Source organism: Emys orbicularis, chromosome 7 (assembly GCF_028017835.1).
Source record: "Emys orbicularis isolate rEmyOrb1 chromosome 7, rEmyOrb1.hap1, whole genome shotgun sequence".
NCBI classification, from domain to species: Eukaryota; Metazoa; Chordata; order Testudines; family Emydidae; genus Emys; species Emys orbicularis.
In genome coordinates this window covers 112,696,044-112,709,361 of record NC_088689.1, presented here as the reverse complement: position 1 = coordinate 112,709,361, position 13,318 = coordinate 112,696,044, and the positions used below count along the sequence as shown (strand labels likewise).

The following is a 13,318-nucleotide window of genomic DNA, read 5'->3' as shown; positions in this document are numbered from 1 at the left end:
AGAGCGTTTTGCACATTAAAAGTATTTGTATATAGCACCACAGGTGATGCTCTGATACTTTTAGGCCATGTCTACACTATTGACCTTACAGCGACACAACTGTACCGATGCAGCTGTGCTGCTGTAAGATTGCTCGTGTAGCTGCTCTGTGCTGACAGGAGAGAGCTCTCTCATTGACATACTAAAACCACCTCCACAAGTGGCGGTAGCTATGTCAGTGGGAAAAGGTCTCCTGTTGACATACTTGCGTTTCTGTTGGTGTAACCTAACTCACTCAGGGGTGTGTTTTTTCACACCCTGAGTGACAGAAGTTGTACTGACAAAAGTGGTAGTGTAGACATGGCCTTAGTGACATAAAAACTAGAAACAGGATCACCAGCCATCAAAGTGCAGCAACAGTTTAACAGCACACAATGCATAAATAAAGTTGGAATAGTAACAGAAAGTTAAGACAACCATTAAGGGAAAACACACTGAAGCAGCAGAGGAATTTAGGGAGGGAGAATAATTACCAGTGATGGAACCTGGCCAACACACGCATTGACAGAACATCCCTAATTCTTGCTACAAGTGCCACTAAGTCTTCAGTAAACAAGTGGTGAGGAGCTCAGGTTTACATCTCATTTGAAAACCAGCACCTCCAGCCAGTGGCATCGTACCAGCTAAAACCACCCAGAGGCACTGATTGAGGAGTAAGGGAAGTCCAACTTTTAGGGTATGCCTACGCTTCAAATTATGGTGTAACTGTAGCATGGGTAGACATATGGATGCTAGCTTTAATCTAGCGAGTGCACATAATAAGAACAGTGAAGATGTGATGGCATGGACTCCAGCACAGGCCAGCAACCTGAATATGTACCCAGAATCTCCGGCGGGCTTGTATTGGGGGCAACTAGCCCACATTGAAGCCTATGTTGCTTTGTCTTCACTACTATTGTTACTCATGCTACAATTAAGTGAATCTACAGTGAATTATACTCAACACCACCAACTTCTGTACTTAAGCACATGCTAGAGTTCTCTCATTCAAGTACTGAACTGACCCTGTTTGGCCTGTGAGGTCTTATGGGATTATAACAGAGACGGTGTGGCTGCAGTCATATGACCAATTATTCAGAGTGAAGAATTAATTGGTTAATTGCTGAACACAAATGCAACCTCTGTATAGATGTAGCATGTGACTTGTCAGTATTGCAGGTGCATTTTCCTCCTCATGTACCTGGTCTGCTAGACAGCACTCCAGAAGTTAAATCCTGAAATAGTTAAGGCAAATTTCTGTAGAGAAAGTTTTATTCTGAATTTACTAATTTATTAGACAGTCTTTGTCCTAGTTAAATTTCAAATCATACTGCTGTTTCTAATGTTTGTTTGATCAAGATTCCCTAATTAGGCCTTTCACTACTTGAATTTGAAACAACTGCATGTAAAGACATAGGGACTCTAGGTACAATCTACAAGCAGCAGGAGACAAATGGAAAAAACCCTAACTCATGGCCCAATGCCAAAGCAGCATTCTTTTTAGAAACCACCACAGCTCCTCCAGCACGTGCAAGAGAAATTGGTTTGCTCCACTTAGTTCAAAGCTATACAGTGGTACAAGAGAAAGGGAATCTGGTTAAGGGAGCACTACAGGCTGGGTGAATTCCAACCACGGTAAACTACAAATTACTGATCTATGTCATAATAAATACACAGTTCCTCTTCTCCAATATTGAAAGTTAGTCAGTCATCAGTTGGTTAAGCTAGTTATTTTACTAGCTACTTACACTAAAGTTTTATATACAGACTCTTTCCATTACTCAATAATTCAGGATGGATTACTAGAAGGCTGACCTAGTGTTTGTGCCAAGCTACTCTGTGAATGAACCTGTGTTGTGGTACCAGTCCCATTCTGCCATTGCCTGGGGCCAGAAGAGCTGCAATCCCTGAGGAATCAAGACACTTGCAATCCAATTCTCTTGTGGAAGGAGGATAGACTGGTAAAGCCAAGAGGGTGGTATGGACTAAGCCATAGGCGGGGAAAAAAGTGTGTACATTTGGGTGAATCAAATTATGAATATTAGAATTTACTTTGATATACATCACCAGGGCTGCCCAGAGGATTCAGGGGGCCTGGGGCAAAGCAATTTTGGGGGCCCCTTCCATAAAAAAAAGTTGCAATACTATAGAATACTATATTCTCGTGGGGGCCCCTGTGGGGCCCGGGGCCTGGAGCAAATTGCCCCACTTGCCCCCCGCTCTGGGCAGCCCTGTACATCACACAGTCCTAACACATTAAGGAACTGATATTCAGCATAGGTCTTCTCTCACACACATGCAATTTTATTTGTGCTTCTGTGCACTAAGGATTTCATGCTCAGGCATCAGAATATGCCTGGATTAAATCATATCAAAATCAATTTTTTGTTAAACACATAAGTGTATAAAAGACTTATAGGAAAATTTAGGAATTTTTTACTGTATATGAGATGCCAATGCAGAGAAAGTGAACACATGCAAAACTGTATGTGCACAAGTGGAGGCTGAGGTGCCACAGAAGACCAAGATGTAAGCGCTGCTATAAACCAGTGTTTCCCGAACAGTGGGTCAATGGTTCTAGATGGGTGGCCACATCCTGGCCAGATTAACCCATCCCTGGGCCCTGGCTGGGGAGGGTGAGGGGGAAGAGAGAGCACAAGCATGTGTCTGTTTTGAAGAGTGAGGCTGCCCCACGCTCATCCTGCAGTGGCAGCTCCAGTCCTGCGAAGTTGGGCCTGGCTCTCTGATCCTGGCATCGTGACCTGGTACAGAGGTGCAGCACCATGCAGGTTTAGTCCAGCTGCCTCCACACTGGGTCAGGATTAGGACTGTGGTACTGTGGTAGAGGTGTACATATGTAATGGTGGATCGCAAAAAAATGGACAAAACGCAATTGGTAAAAAGTTTGGGAACCACTGCTGTAAGCCATAAGCCAGAAGACACAGCCAAAATTTGTCAAGTGTAGAGGAAGAGGATTCCTGTATTATAGTTTATGTCTATCATATCAAAATAAATTTGGATAAGAACCTCTAATTTTTTTTAAAAAAAAAGAGGTAGCTCAGAATCAAGTTAAGTGTACCAAGGAAAAGTCTCCAGCTGTGATTGTTCTGAAAAGCGGCTGTGTAACATGAACACAGCTTGCAGATTCAGATGTCTAACTATGAGATCAAACTGTCCTTACGCAGCTGTTTCCTAAAGTCTCAAACAGTATTACTTCAAAATAGAGGTACTTACTCCACACATTAGTATTTACGTCCTAAGATTTTTGTACATACACACAAAAGATGGATGCTACAGCTTTCAGAACATGCAACCCCTCAAAAAACGTGTTATGTAACTGCACAAGATGAAAGAACAGATACAGAAGGATGGAGCAAAGTAGCTCTCCAAAGGAAGCATGGTCTTTAAGGAAACATGCACGACTGCCTATTATGCACAGAAAGTTCCAGGAAATGAACAACATTCAGCAGCTGCAGAAGGCTGAAGGGACACCAGTGAGTTAAGATTGAGACAGAGAGAATGTGTGAGAGTCATGGATCCACAGGATCTGTACTATGTCCCTTGGAGGAACTCCTTCTGTGTGAGAGACCCCCAAGGGGTCCCAATCTTCCTTAAGGGTAGGCCCCACGGCCTTAATGCCTCCGAGACTGAGACTCTAGGCTCCAGCACTCTGGTCTCATGCAGGGAGCTTTGGCCAATGAGATAGACTCCTCGTCAGGCTTTTATGCCCTTCAGGGACCAATGCCCCATAGCAAGTATTTGCAGTGATGCCAGCAGCCTTTTCAAAACAGTAGGATTCATTAGCCAACTGTAAGGACAGCCTTGCAAAGTCCTTAGTTTAGAAAAATAACCTTTAGAGATAGTCCATTCCGGCCCCATAAGTGCAATCAGCCAGCCAAGCTGATACACACTCTACTTCTAGGCCCTCTCCTTCCAACTCCTTGTCAGTTCAAGGTGATGGTCCTATGTCTCTTCAAAGGGCTGCCCTTATGTCAGCCATCTGCCACCTTTCCCCTTTGTTGATTGTTCGATCCTTGGGGTTTTCATTGTCCCTCTGGAGCCCCCTGTTGATATTTGTCAGTTTTGACCAGTACTTTAAATGATCCATTCATTCCACTCCAGTTGGTTGGATGAGAGACACACCTCCTGTCTCCTGCTCTGCTCCAAGAGCAGGTTTAACCCTTTTGCACCACTGAGTAGCAATGCAAAGTACAGAGGGAAACTGAGGCACACATGATTCATAAAAATATTACAGAAAATTCCCACTTCGTCATAGCGTACGTTAATGAATTAATGAAGCAAGAGGTCAGAGTGATTCTGAACATTAGATCTGTTCAGAGTCAAAGCAGATCATGCTTAACAAAAGTTAAGAGAAGATGTCATTTGAGACTCAAGAAAATCTCATCCCACCCTTCATACAGAGAAGTAATACAAAGAGTTAATATTTTGGGAGATGAAAGGAAATAATCTGGCCACATTAATACCACTCACTTTCCTCTAATTTTTAAAAGAGATATTCCCTATAGTTGGAAGTGACATTGGAGGTCTAATTTGAACCAAAATGTAAAATAAGGTTTTAAAAGAACTAAACCCAAAGAGGCTTCCTTAAAAACAAAACAAAACAAAACACCCCCCCCCATACCTTAATTCCAGTTGAAAGTTTTTTTCAAACATGTTTCTCTCACTGTAACTCAAACATTGTGGCTTCTGCTACTGCATGAGAACCTGAATGTGAAATTCACCAGAAACTAGTTTGTCCAGTCTGAAAGAGTGCAAAAAAAACCACCCATAAAGTGAAAAGTAAATTAGATGTTTTATCTTGTTTTTACCATTTAAGGTGGTCTTTGTAACAGAAAAAGTTTTAGATGTATAATATTAAATATGACAGTATGCCCTGGAAGTATAAATTCATTACACTTTGTTCCCGGTGACATAAAAGAAAAAACGTAACCCTTGTTCTTTATAGATAAAGATTCCCCCCATAAATCTCAGATTGAGAAGTCAATGGAACCTGCTAGATACTCCACATTTTTTAAAAACAGGTCACTTCTATAGGAACCTAAATATGGACTTATGTGTTAGGCTTGTATTTTTGAAAATCTTGGTCCTAGCTCTTTTGTGATGCTCACAAGCAGGGGCTGTCTAAATTTATGTCTTTACAGTATTGAGCATATTGCCAATGTCCATGCTTAATAAATTATACCCAAATTAAACAATGACTATTCATTACCTACTTGTGTATACATGAACTGTGCAATATAAGCATTCATCTGATCCACTTGCAGTGTAAAGACAGCACAATCACCACCAACTTTGTTTCTTGTTTTTCAAATGAATTTTCCTATCAAATTATTTTCAGTTTTATCGAATTTGCTTTTTCTCTGAATACAACAAAGGATGGCCAGCTCTGATTCTGCATATGGAGTGCAAAGCTTTAAAAGAAAGCTCAGTTCCAGTTCAGTGAACCCTGTCAGACTTCAACTGGGTTTGCCAAATTCTTGACACAAATCAACTTACTTTCAGGGGTGCAAAAGGAAAACACTGTTTTTAAATCCTCAAGAATGCATCACTGTACTGATAAGTTCAAAATTCAAAAGGCTTAACTGCCTTCAAATTAAAACAAGGATTCCCCCACTCCCAGTCACTTAATCTCAATAAAGACAAGACTTTACTATATTTTATACAATAGTCCATCCAGAGTCACCCACACTAGAGTGCACTCAAAGATAATCTGAGCTTCAAAAAGCAGGTTTTAGCACAGACAACCACCAATGATGAAGAGAAGAGGCACTTTGTTTTTCTTATCCAAAGGATGGCATCTATAATAGTGCAGCATCCCTCAAAATCTGCACAACGTTAGCAATGAGCGAGAGCCACATGGGACAGGAACCCAATATACAAAACTCATGCACTTGCATCCCCCCCTCATTCCTGTTGGAGACTGGGAACAGCAGTTCAAATCTATGGCCTTGTCTAATGGACAGTTGGGCCCTTTGGTACCATTTGCATGCAGGAGATACGAATATCTGCTCTGATACTAGGAAGGAAGGTGACCAGGTAGATAATTCAATCTCATTTGTTGGAGCTAATATTTTAATGCACAGAGGTTTGGGGTCCAAAAATATCCTCTCTTCATGCTGCAGGAGTCTCTCTCATTATTCGTTTAAAATAAATGGTCACTGTCTAGAAAAGGATTGGGGGAAGGCGGGGGCCGGGGGGAGAAAGAGGGAAGGATACGCATTCCATAGCTTTATTCTTTGGAACTTATTCATTGGACCAATAAAAGGGATAACTGTAGTAAAAATGATGCAAAGTTTTTTTGTTTTTAAAGGGACACGCTGCTATTATTTCTCACTGAAGTAGATTATGTGATATGATCCTTGTAACATGATGTCTAATGCACTTGGAAATACTTCTATATGTGCATGTAAAATGTATAGGAATTACTAAAGCCCCTAAGAATGAACTGAAAAGCCAGGAAGAGGACAGGATAGGAAGTAAGGGTTCTGTGTCCCCTACCTCAACTGACAACTTTGCTAGCACTTTAAGCAGTCGGTGAGCTTTATTTCTGATCTCCCTCAGTGATATCGATATCTTACATTGTCTCAGGGCAGACAAAGAACCATGAGATCAGGTCTAGGCAGGTAAATGAAGGAGAAAATGGAGTTTTGTTTTAAAACGTACAGTATTTGCAATCTGTAAATCGGTTTCTGCAATATTGGATATTAAATATTGGTTTGAAAACAGATTTAGCTAAACTTCTACAAACCATGTATGGACACACTTACAGCAGTTTAGCTTGCACGTGTTAGTTTACCAACGCAAGCTAAACCTATATAAGGAGCATCCACACAGCATTTTGCATTGGTTTATATAAAACAATCAAAATTATATGGGCTTGGCTTTCCAAAACTGGGGTTATTCACAGGAAATCATACAAACAGGACAATTGCTTGCCTTTCTTTTCTAAGAGGCAGAAGGGGCCTGTATGCTACAGGGAGCCGAAAGTAAGCAAGCAGCAGCAACAATCAACTCTATATACATTATAATTGCTTGTATTACAAAAGTTGCACACAAATTAACCAAAAAGGCACCTAATGGTTGCTGTGCCTATTGAAACCAATCACAGATTAGTCACTCGCCATCTGACATCTAACTTTGCAGGGAACAGATAAGAACAAGCAAAGCTTTCCTCTTAAAAGGTCCTTTGATTTAAACTTCAACAAGCCCTGATGTAGCTGCCAGATTGTACATGATACTGTGAATGGCAAAGGAGTTGCACAGGAATAAACGGGTTTGTCCCCTTTCTATTTCTTTATGACATATAAAGAAGGCATAAAAGGTTTTTTCACCTGCTCAGTTTTAACATTAGAAGTATCAAGAATATCATTTCTGATCTCCTGTGGTTTTGCTGGAGGATTCAAAGGCTGCGAATGTGCCCACAACTAATGAAGAGATGGAGATGCTGAATCTTTTCTCCTATGTGGCACTTGAGCTAAATAGAGGCTAACTGAAAAGTTTTAAACCAGGGGTCTGCAACCTACGGCACGTGTGCCAAACACGGCACGCGAGCCGATTCTGAGTAGCATGCAGCTCCCTGCTGCGGTCCCAACCCCCAGCCCCACTCAGCCCCCCCGCCCATCGCTCTCCCCTGCGGGGGCAGGAGGCAGAAGCTTGGTTCTGTGGCAGCCAAGCTTCCCCCCTCCCCAGCTTCTTCCCCCAGCGTGGTGCTTTCCGGCCCCGCCTCCTCTCCATCCCTGGCCAATCAGCTGATGGCCCTAGCGAGGGGGAGGGGGAAGAGTGGCAGCGTGCTCCCTGCTCCGTAGAGGACGCAGAGAGAGGTAGGGACGGAGCCTGGGGGAAGGGGGTGGAACAGGGCATATCCCTTCCAGCCCCCTGCCATGAGCCACTCAGGGCAGGGGGCTGGGACCACCCCTACGAGCCGAGCACCTCAGCCTTCTGCCCTGCACCCCCCCACCCCTCTGCCCTGAACCCCCCCACCCCAACACACTCAGCCTTCTGCCCTGCACCCCCATACCCCCAGCCTTCTGCCTTGAACCCCCCACACCCCAACAAACACCCAGCCTTCTGCCCTGCACCCCCCAGCCCTCTGCCCTGAACCCCCGCACCCCACACACCCAGCCTTCTGCCCTGCACCCCCACAGCCCCATCCCTCTGCCCTGAACCCCCCCACACACTCAGCCTTCTGCCCTGAACCCCCCACACCCCAACACACACCCAGCCCTCTGCCCTGATCTCTGAACCCCCGCCACACACCCCAGCCCTCTGCTCTGATCTCTGAACCCCTGCCACACACCCCAGCCTTCTGCCCTGAACCCCCTTCCCCCAGCCCTGACCCCTGAAACACCCCCCGCTCCAGGTCTGGGGTCCCGGCCGCAGGCCCTGATCAGCCCTCTACCGGCCTAGGTGAACAGAACCCCAGGCTGGCAGCGAGCTGAGCAGGCTGGTGGTGTAAGATCAGCATTTTAGTTTAATTTTAAATGACACTTCTTAAACATTTTGAAAACCTTGTTTACTTTACATACAATAGTTTAGTTATATAATATAGACTTCTAGAAAGAGACCTTCTAAAAATGTTAAAATGTATTACCAGCACGCAAAACCTTAAATTAGAGTGAATAAATGAAGACTCACAGCATCTATAATCTCAGTGATACCAGACATCTTGTAAAATGCTTTGTTTAATCATGTGGTAATTAGCAAGTTTTTACACTGTCGCAAGAGGAACTAATCACCAAGATCTGGTCTTGACCCACATAACCCCCAAACACAAAGATGACAGTCTGTTTCCGTGCTTATTATAATCCAGAAAGGCTGCAGAGGCTTAAAAACAAGCCCCCTTAACTTCCCACTGGCATATATGCAAGTTAGGAAACAGCATGCAAGAAATAATCAAGTTATTATGTAGACTTTCAAATGGTGGAGTTTTGTCTGGAGAACTTTAAATTAAACATGCACGTTATTTAATATTTACCTTCTAATCTAAGCTCAGGCATCTAGGGTTCTCACTATATCAGAGACTTTCTCCTTGAACTTTATCTAGATGGACATTCATAGTCAACTCCATCTGTCTTTTAAGGATTTCAGGGGCTTGCTTCTCCGAGTCATCTGTCCCAGTCTTTTCACCCCATTATTAACCCTCATATGAAACCCTTTCTCCACTAATCTTCAACGTTTTTTTAAAAATATAATTATGGTTATTCTCATATATGGAACCTGTCCCTTCTTCCTGTACAGACTCCCATAAACAGTTTTCTTATCTGGTCTGTGTGATCTTAGCAAGGTGTTCCTATTGCATTTTAAAGTGTTTTTAATAATTAGTTTAGCTTGAGTCACTGTGCAGCATCCTGAATATCAAGGGAGTGCGGGAGGGTACTTTATTAACAAATTCCAATCCCAGATGTCTAAATAATAAGGTACACCCAACTTCCCACTTTCAAGCTACAAAATGTAGTTATGGTTATAATTAGCCAGTAGAGGGCTCCCTGTACTAAGTTAAGAGAATAAAGTGTGTGTAAAGAGGCAGATCATTTTAGGCCCTGTCTATACTAGGGAATTTTTCAAATATTCCTGATCATTGCCAACAGTTCAACTTTACCAGTGTTAGCAAAATTGGGAGTACCACCATAGCTAGCTGCTGATCATGTTTTAGACATATTCTGAGCAGGGTTTATGACAGGGGTGAGCAAACTTTTTGGCCTGAGGGCCACATCTGGGGTATGGAAATTATATGGCGGGCCATGAATGCTCACAAAATTGGGGGTTGGGGTGTGGGAGGGGGTGAGGGCTCCAGCTGGAGATGCGGGCACTGCGGTTGGGGCCAGAAATGAGTTCAGGGTGTGGAAGGGGACTCCGGGCATGGCAGGGGGTTGGGGTGTGTGTGGAGGGGAGGGAGGGCTCCGGCTGGGGTTGCGGACTCCGGGGTGCAGGAGCGGGATCAGAGTTGGGGCATGGGAGGTGGTCAGGGATGCAGGCTCCGCACAGTGCTTACCTCAAGAAGCTCCCAGAAGCAACAGCATGTCCCCCCTCAGGCTCCTACGCGGAGGTGCAGCACTGGACGGGTGGCTCTGCACGCTGCCTTGTCCGCAGGCACCGCCCCTGCCGCTCCCATTGGCTGCGGATCCCGGGCAAGGGAAGCTGCGGGGGCGGCGCTTAGGGTGGGGCAGTATGTGGATTGCAGAGCCCCCTGGCTGCCCCTACATGTAGGGACATGCCGCTGCTTCTGGGAGCTGCGCGGAGCAGGGCAAGCCCCCGACCCCGCTCCCCGACAGGAGTGCTGGAGCTGGGCAAGCCCCAGACCCCTCTCCCTAGTGGGAGCTCGATTAAAACATCTGATGGGTCAGACGTGGCCCATAGTTTGCCCACCCCTGGCTTATGCCATGGTGCTTCAAAATGCTGGCAGACAGTTTAATTAAGGGATGTCCGATGTTGCAGACAGCCAGTGGAGCTGAACCAGTATTAACAAAGGCAAGACATTTTTGAAAAACTCCTCTAGTATAGACAGGGCCGGGGTTGTGAAGGTACTGATTACTACACAGTACAGTATGTGGAAGGTACATCACTAGTGCTGCTGAAGTTCTGTTTCAGACACACAATTACAGTATTTTCATACAAATAACGTATATAGGCATAATGGAGAATGGCATTTGGCTACAGTACAAAGGAATCTTTCACTGTGACCTTTCAGTTCTCGTTTCAGGGTTCAATACCAATCCAAAAGGCAGCTGAGGTTTGGGAACTTGCTCTATTTGGGGCTGGAAATGGGCCTGTTTGTTCAATAACTTCTCTGCTCAGAACATTCCCAACAAGCCTAAATACCCTGATCTTTTGTTGTCTGAGTGGTAGAGGGAGAAGGATTCAGTGACCTGCAATCCCTACTACCGCCAGTGTTTTTAGGGGTGGTCCCATTCTCATCATTCTCTTCCTGGAGAGGCTTGGCAAGGTAAACCCATTCTCCTTCACTATAACCAAATCCCCATTCAGCAGTAATGGGATCCACCAGCTCACCTTGTTTCAGAGGCTGTACTGAACTTGCTACCTCCACAGCAATGAAAAAGTCAAAAGAGAACATGAATAGAGCTAAAAATCATACCTTCCTCAGAAAGAGATTTGCAACTTCAGCAAGAGACTGCAAAATGACCACTTTAGAGCTGCTGCTGGTTGTCTCCCAAGCCTGCTATTAAAAGGTAAATACAAACTGCAGAGTTCAGCAATTGCCAGGTGGAGAGAAGGTAGCGCTTCAAGAAAGGGGCTGAATTCCCAGCTACCTGAAGGGGTACGACTGAAAAGCATTCTGAGATTTCCTAGGAGAGAGAGCCTAGTGCTATATGCCTTCAAGCCACATAGCTGTCCCTTATTTTACCTTGATCTTAATGTTGATACTAAGCAGACAGTGGTTCTCTCTTCAGACAGGTTTGTCTGTTACTGCTGGAACCTACAATACACCTACTTTCTATAATTTTATGGGCTAAATTCCATTAGCTGGAACGAGGCATCTCAAAATTACCTTATATTTCTCCAGACTTGAGGCCTCATACCCACTGTCAGTACTCAGGGTTTGTCTTGGGCTGTGCATTGCTGGTGACTGAGTCCACCCTCACCACAATCAACTTTTCAACTGCCATGGAACCTTCTGGGTTCTTTCCCTTTCCTTCTAGCTAAGCAGCTCCTGCGGAGTGAACTGGTATCTCCTAAGACAGACTAATGACCCTTTATTGACCGGAGTGAAAAGTCAATGTTCAAATTTCTTCCCTTCCCATACCCAAACTGGTTTCTGCAGTTCATAATGGAATCACTATCAAATTTCTAGATCCCAGTTCAATGTGAACAATTTTTATGTCACCTATCTGTTACAACTGTCTGTTGGCAACATAAAAATCTCTATTCCTTTTGGATATTATTTGGATTTTATTCCCCACTCTGCAGTTAACTAGCTTTGTGAATCTGGGAAATCACTTCACCTCCCTCCTCCCTGTGTTTTAGTTTACTCATCTGTAAAATGGAAATAATAAAAGCCTCTTTTGTAAAGTGCATGGAAATCTGTGGGTGTGACTGTGTATGATATATAACAGAATTCTATTGTTAATAAGGATTAACGGCCAATCATCACAGGTCACTTATCTAACTTTTGGGGCCTGATACCGTCCCCTCCTCCTGTACGCATTATACTATTACTTTCTTAATAGCTAATTAATCCCTCCAGTTCACAAAGACAAAGTGACCCATTAATCATTTCAGATTAGACACTGCATAGAAAAGATGAGACTGTTCACTCCAGGAATTTCTAATCAATGAACTGTAATCTCTATACTCACATAGGCTTCCTCCAATGTGTCTCTTCATACATTACGTAAGTGGGCTAATTGGCCAAGCGAATTGAGGCCCTACACTCGACTTGATGACATTTCTTTGTATGTAATATAATGTTTGAATGGTGCATCCAATCAACTCCACAATTTTAGGGACATGGTCTAGACAGCAGTGGGCAAAATCGTATTGATTCTGCTGAAAATAGGAAAACTAGAAGGGAGAGACATCCTGAGCCCCAGCAGCTTCAACCAGGTCTGTAACTGCATATAGATCAAAGACCCAGCTGATGAAACCATTAACACCTTCCATCATAACATCCCCCAACTCAGCTCTGCCCATCATCCCAAGAGCCTTTAAAATGTTGACACCCCTAAATAGCCTATCTTCGAGTCAGAAAAAAGAAATAATGGGGGGTGGGGAGGTGGGGGTGGAAGAGATGAAGGGGAAATGGAGGAGAATGGGGGAAGGGAGGGAGACAGAAAACCCCTGGTGTGCACAATGAGAGCGGCCTGCAGAAGCAATGAAGTGTGTAACCTTCTAATTCCAGTATCAGGGGGTAGCCGTGTTAGTCTGTATCCACAAAAACAACAAGGAGTCTGGTGGCACCTTAAAGAGTAACAGATTTATTTGGATATAAGCTTTTGTGGGTAAAAAACCCTCACTTCTTCAGCCCTGCACGTCCCAAATTCCCCCCACCCCCTCTTCTCAGCCCATTGCCCCCTCCCACCTACCCCCTATTCCCCCCAAGGCAACCACCTCACCTTACATCTGCATCTTCTCCAGGGCCAGGCACCTAATTAGGGGAGCTACGCCTGTGCGGCTCCACTAATTAGGTGGGTGGCCCTTCATTCCCTTATGTGCGGCCAGTGAGGCGCGCACCTGAGAGGGAACTATCCGCGGATCAACTGAATGGAGCTCGCGGACCACAATTTGAGAACCTCTGCTCTAAGACAAGGAAGCAAAAATCACC

General features: G+C 44.4%; 1 protein-coding gene across 1 annotated transcript in view; it reads right to left on the bottom strand.

Moving 5' to 3' along the window:
• Positions 1 to 13,318, bottom strand: part of TMCC1 (transmembrane and coiled-coil domain family 1) — a 152,941-nt gene that overhangs the window by 37,361 nt on the left and 102,262 nt on the right. The gene's annotated exons all lie outside the window — the stretch shown is intronic.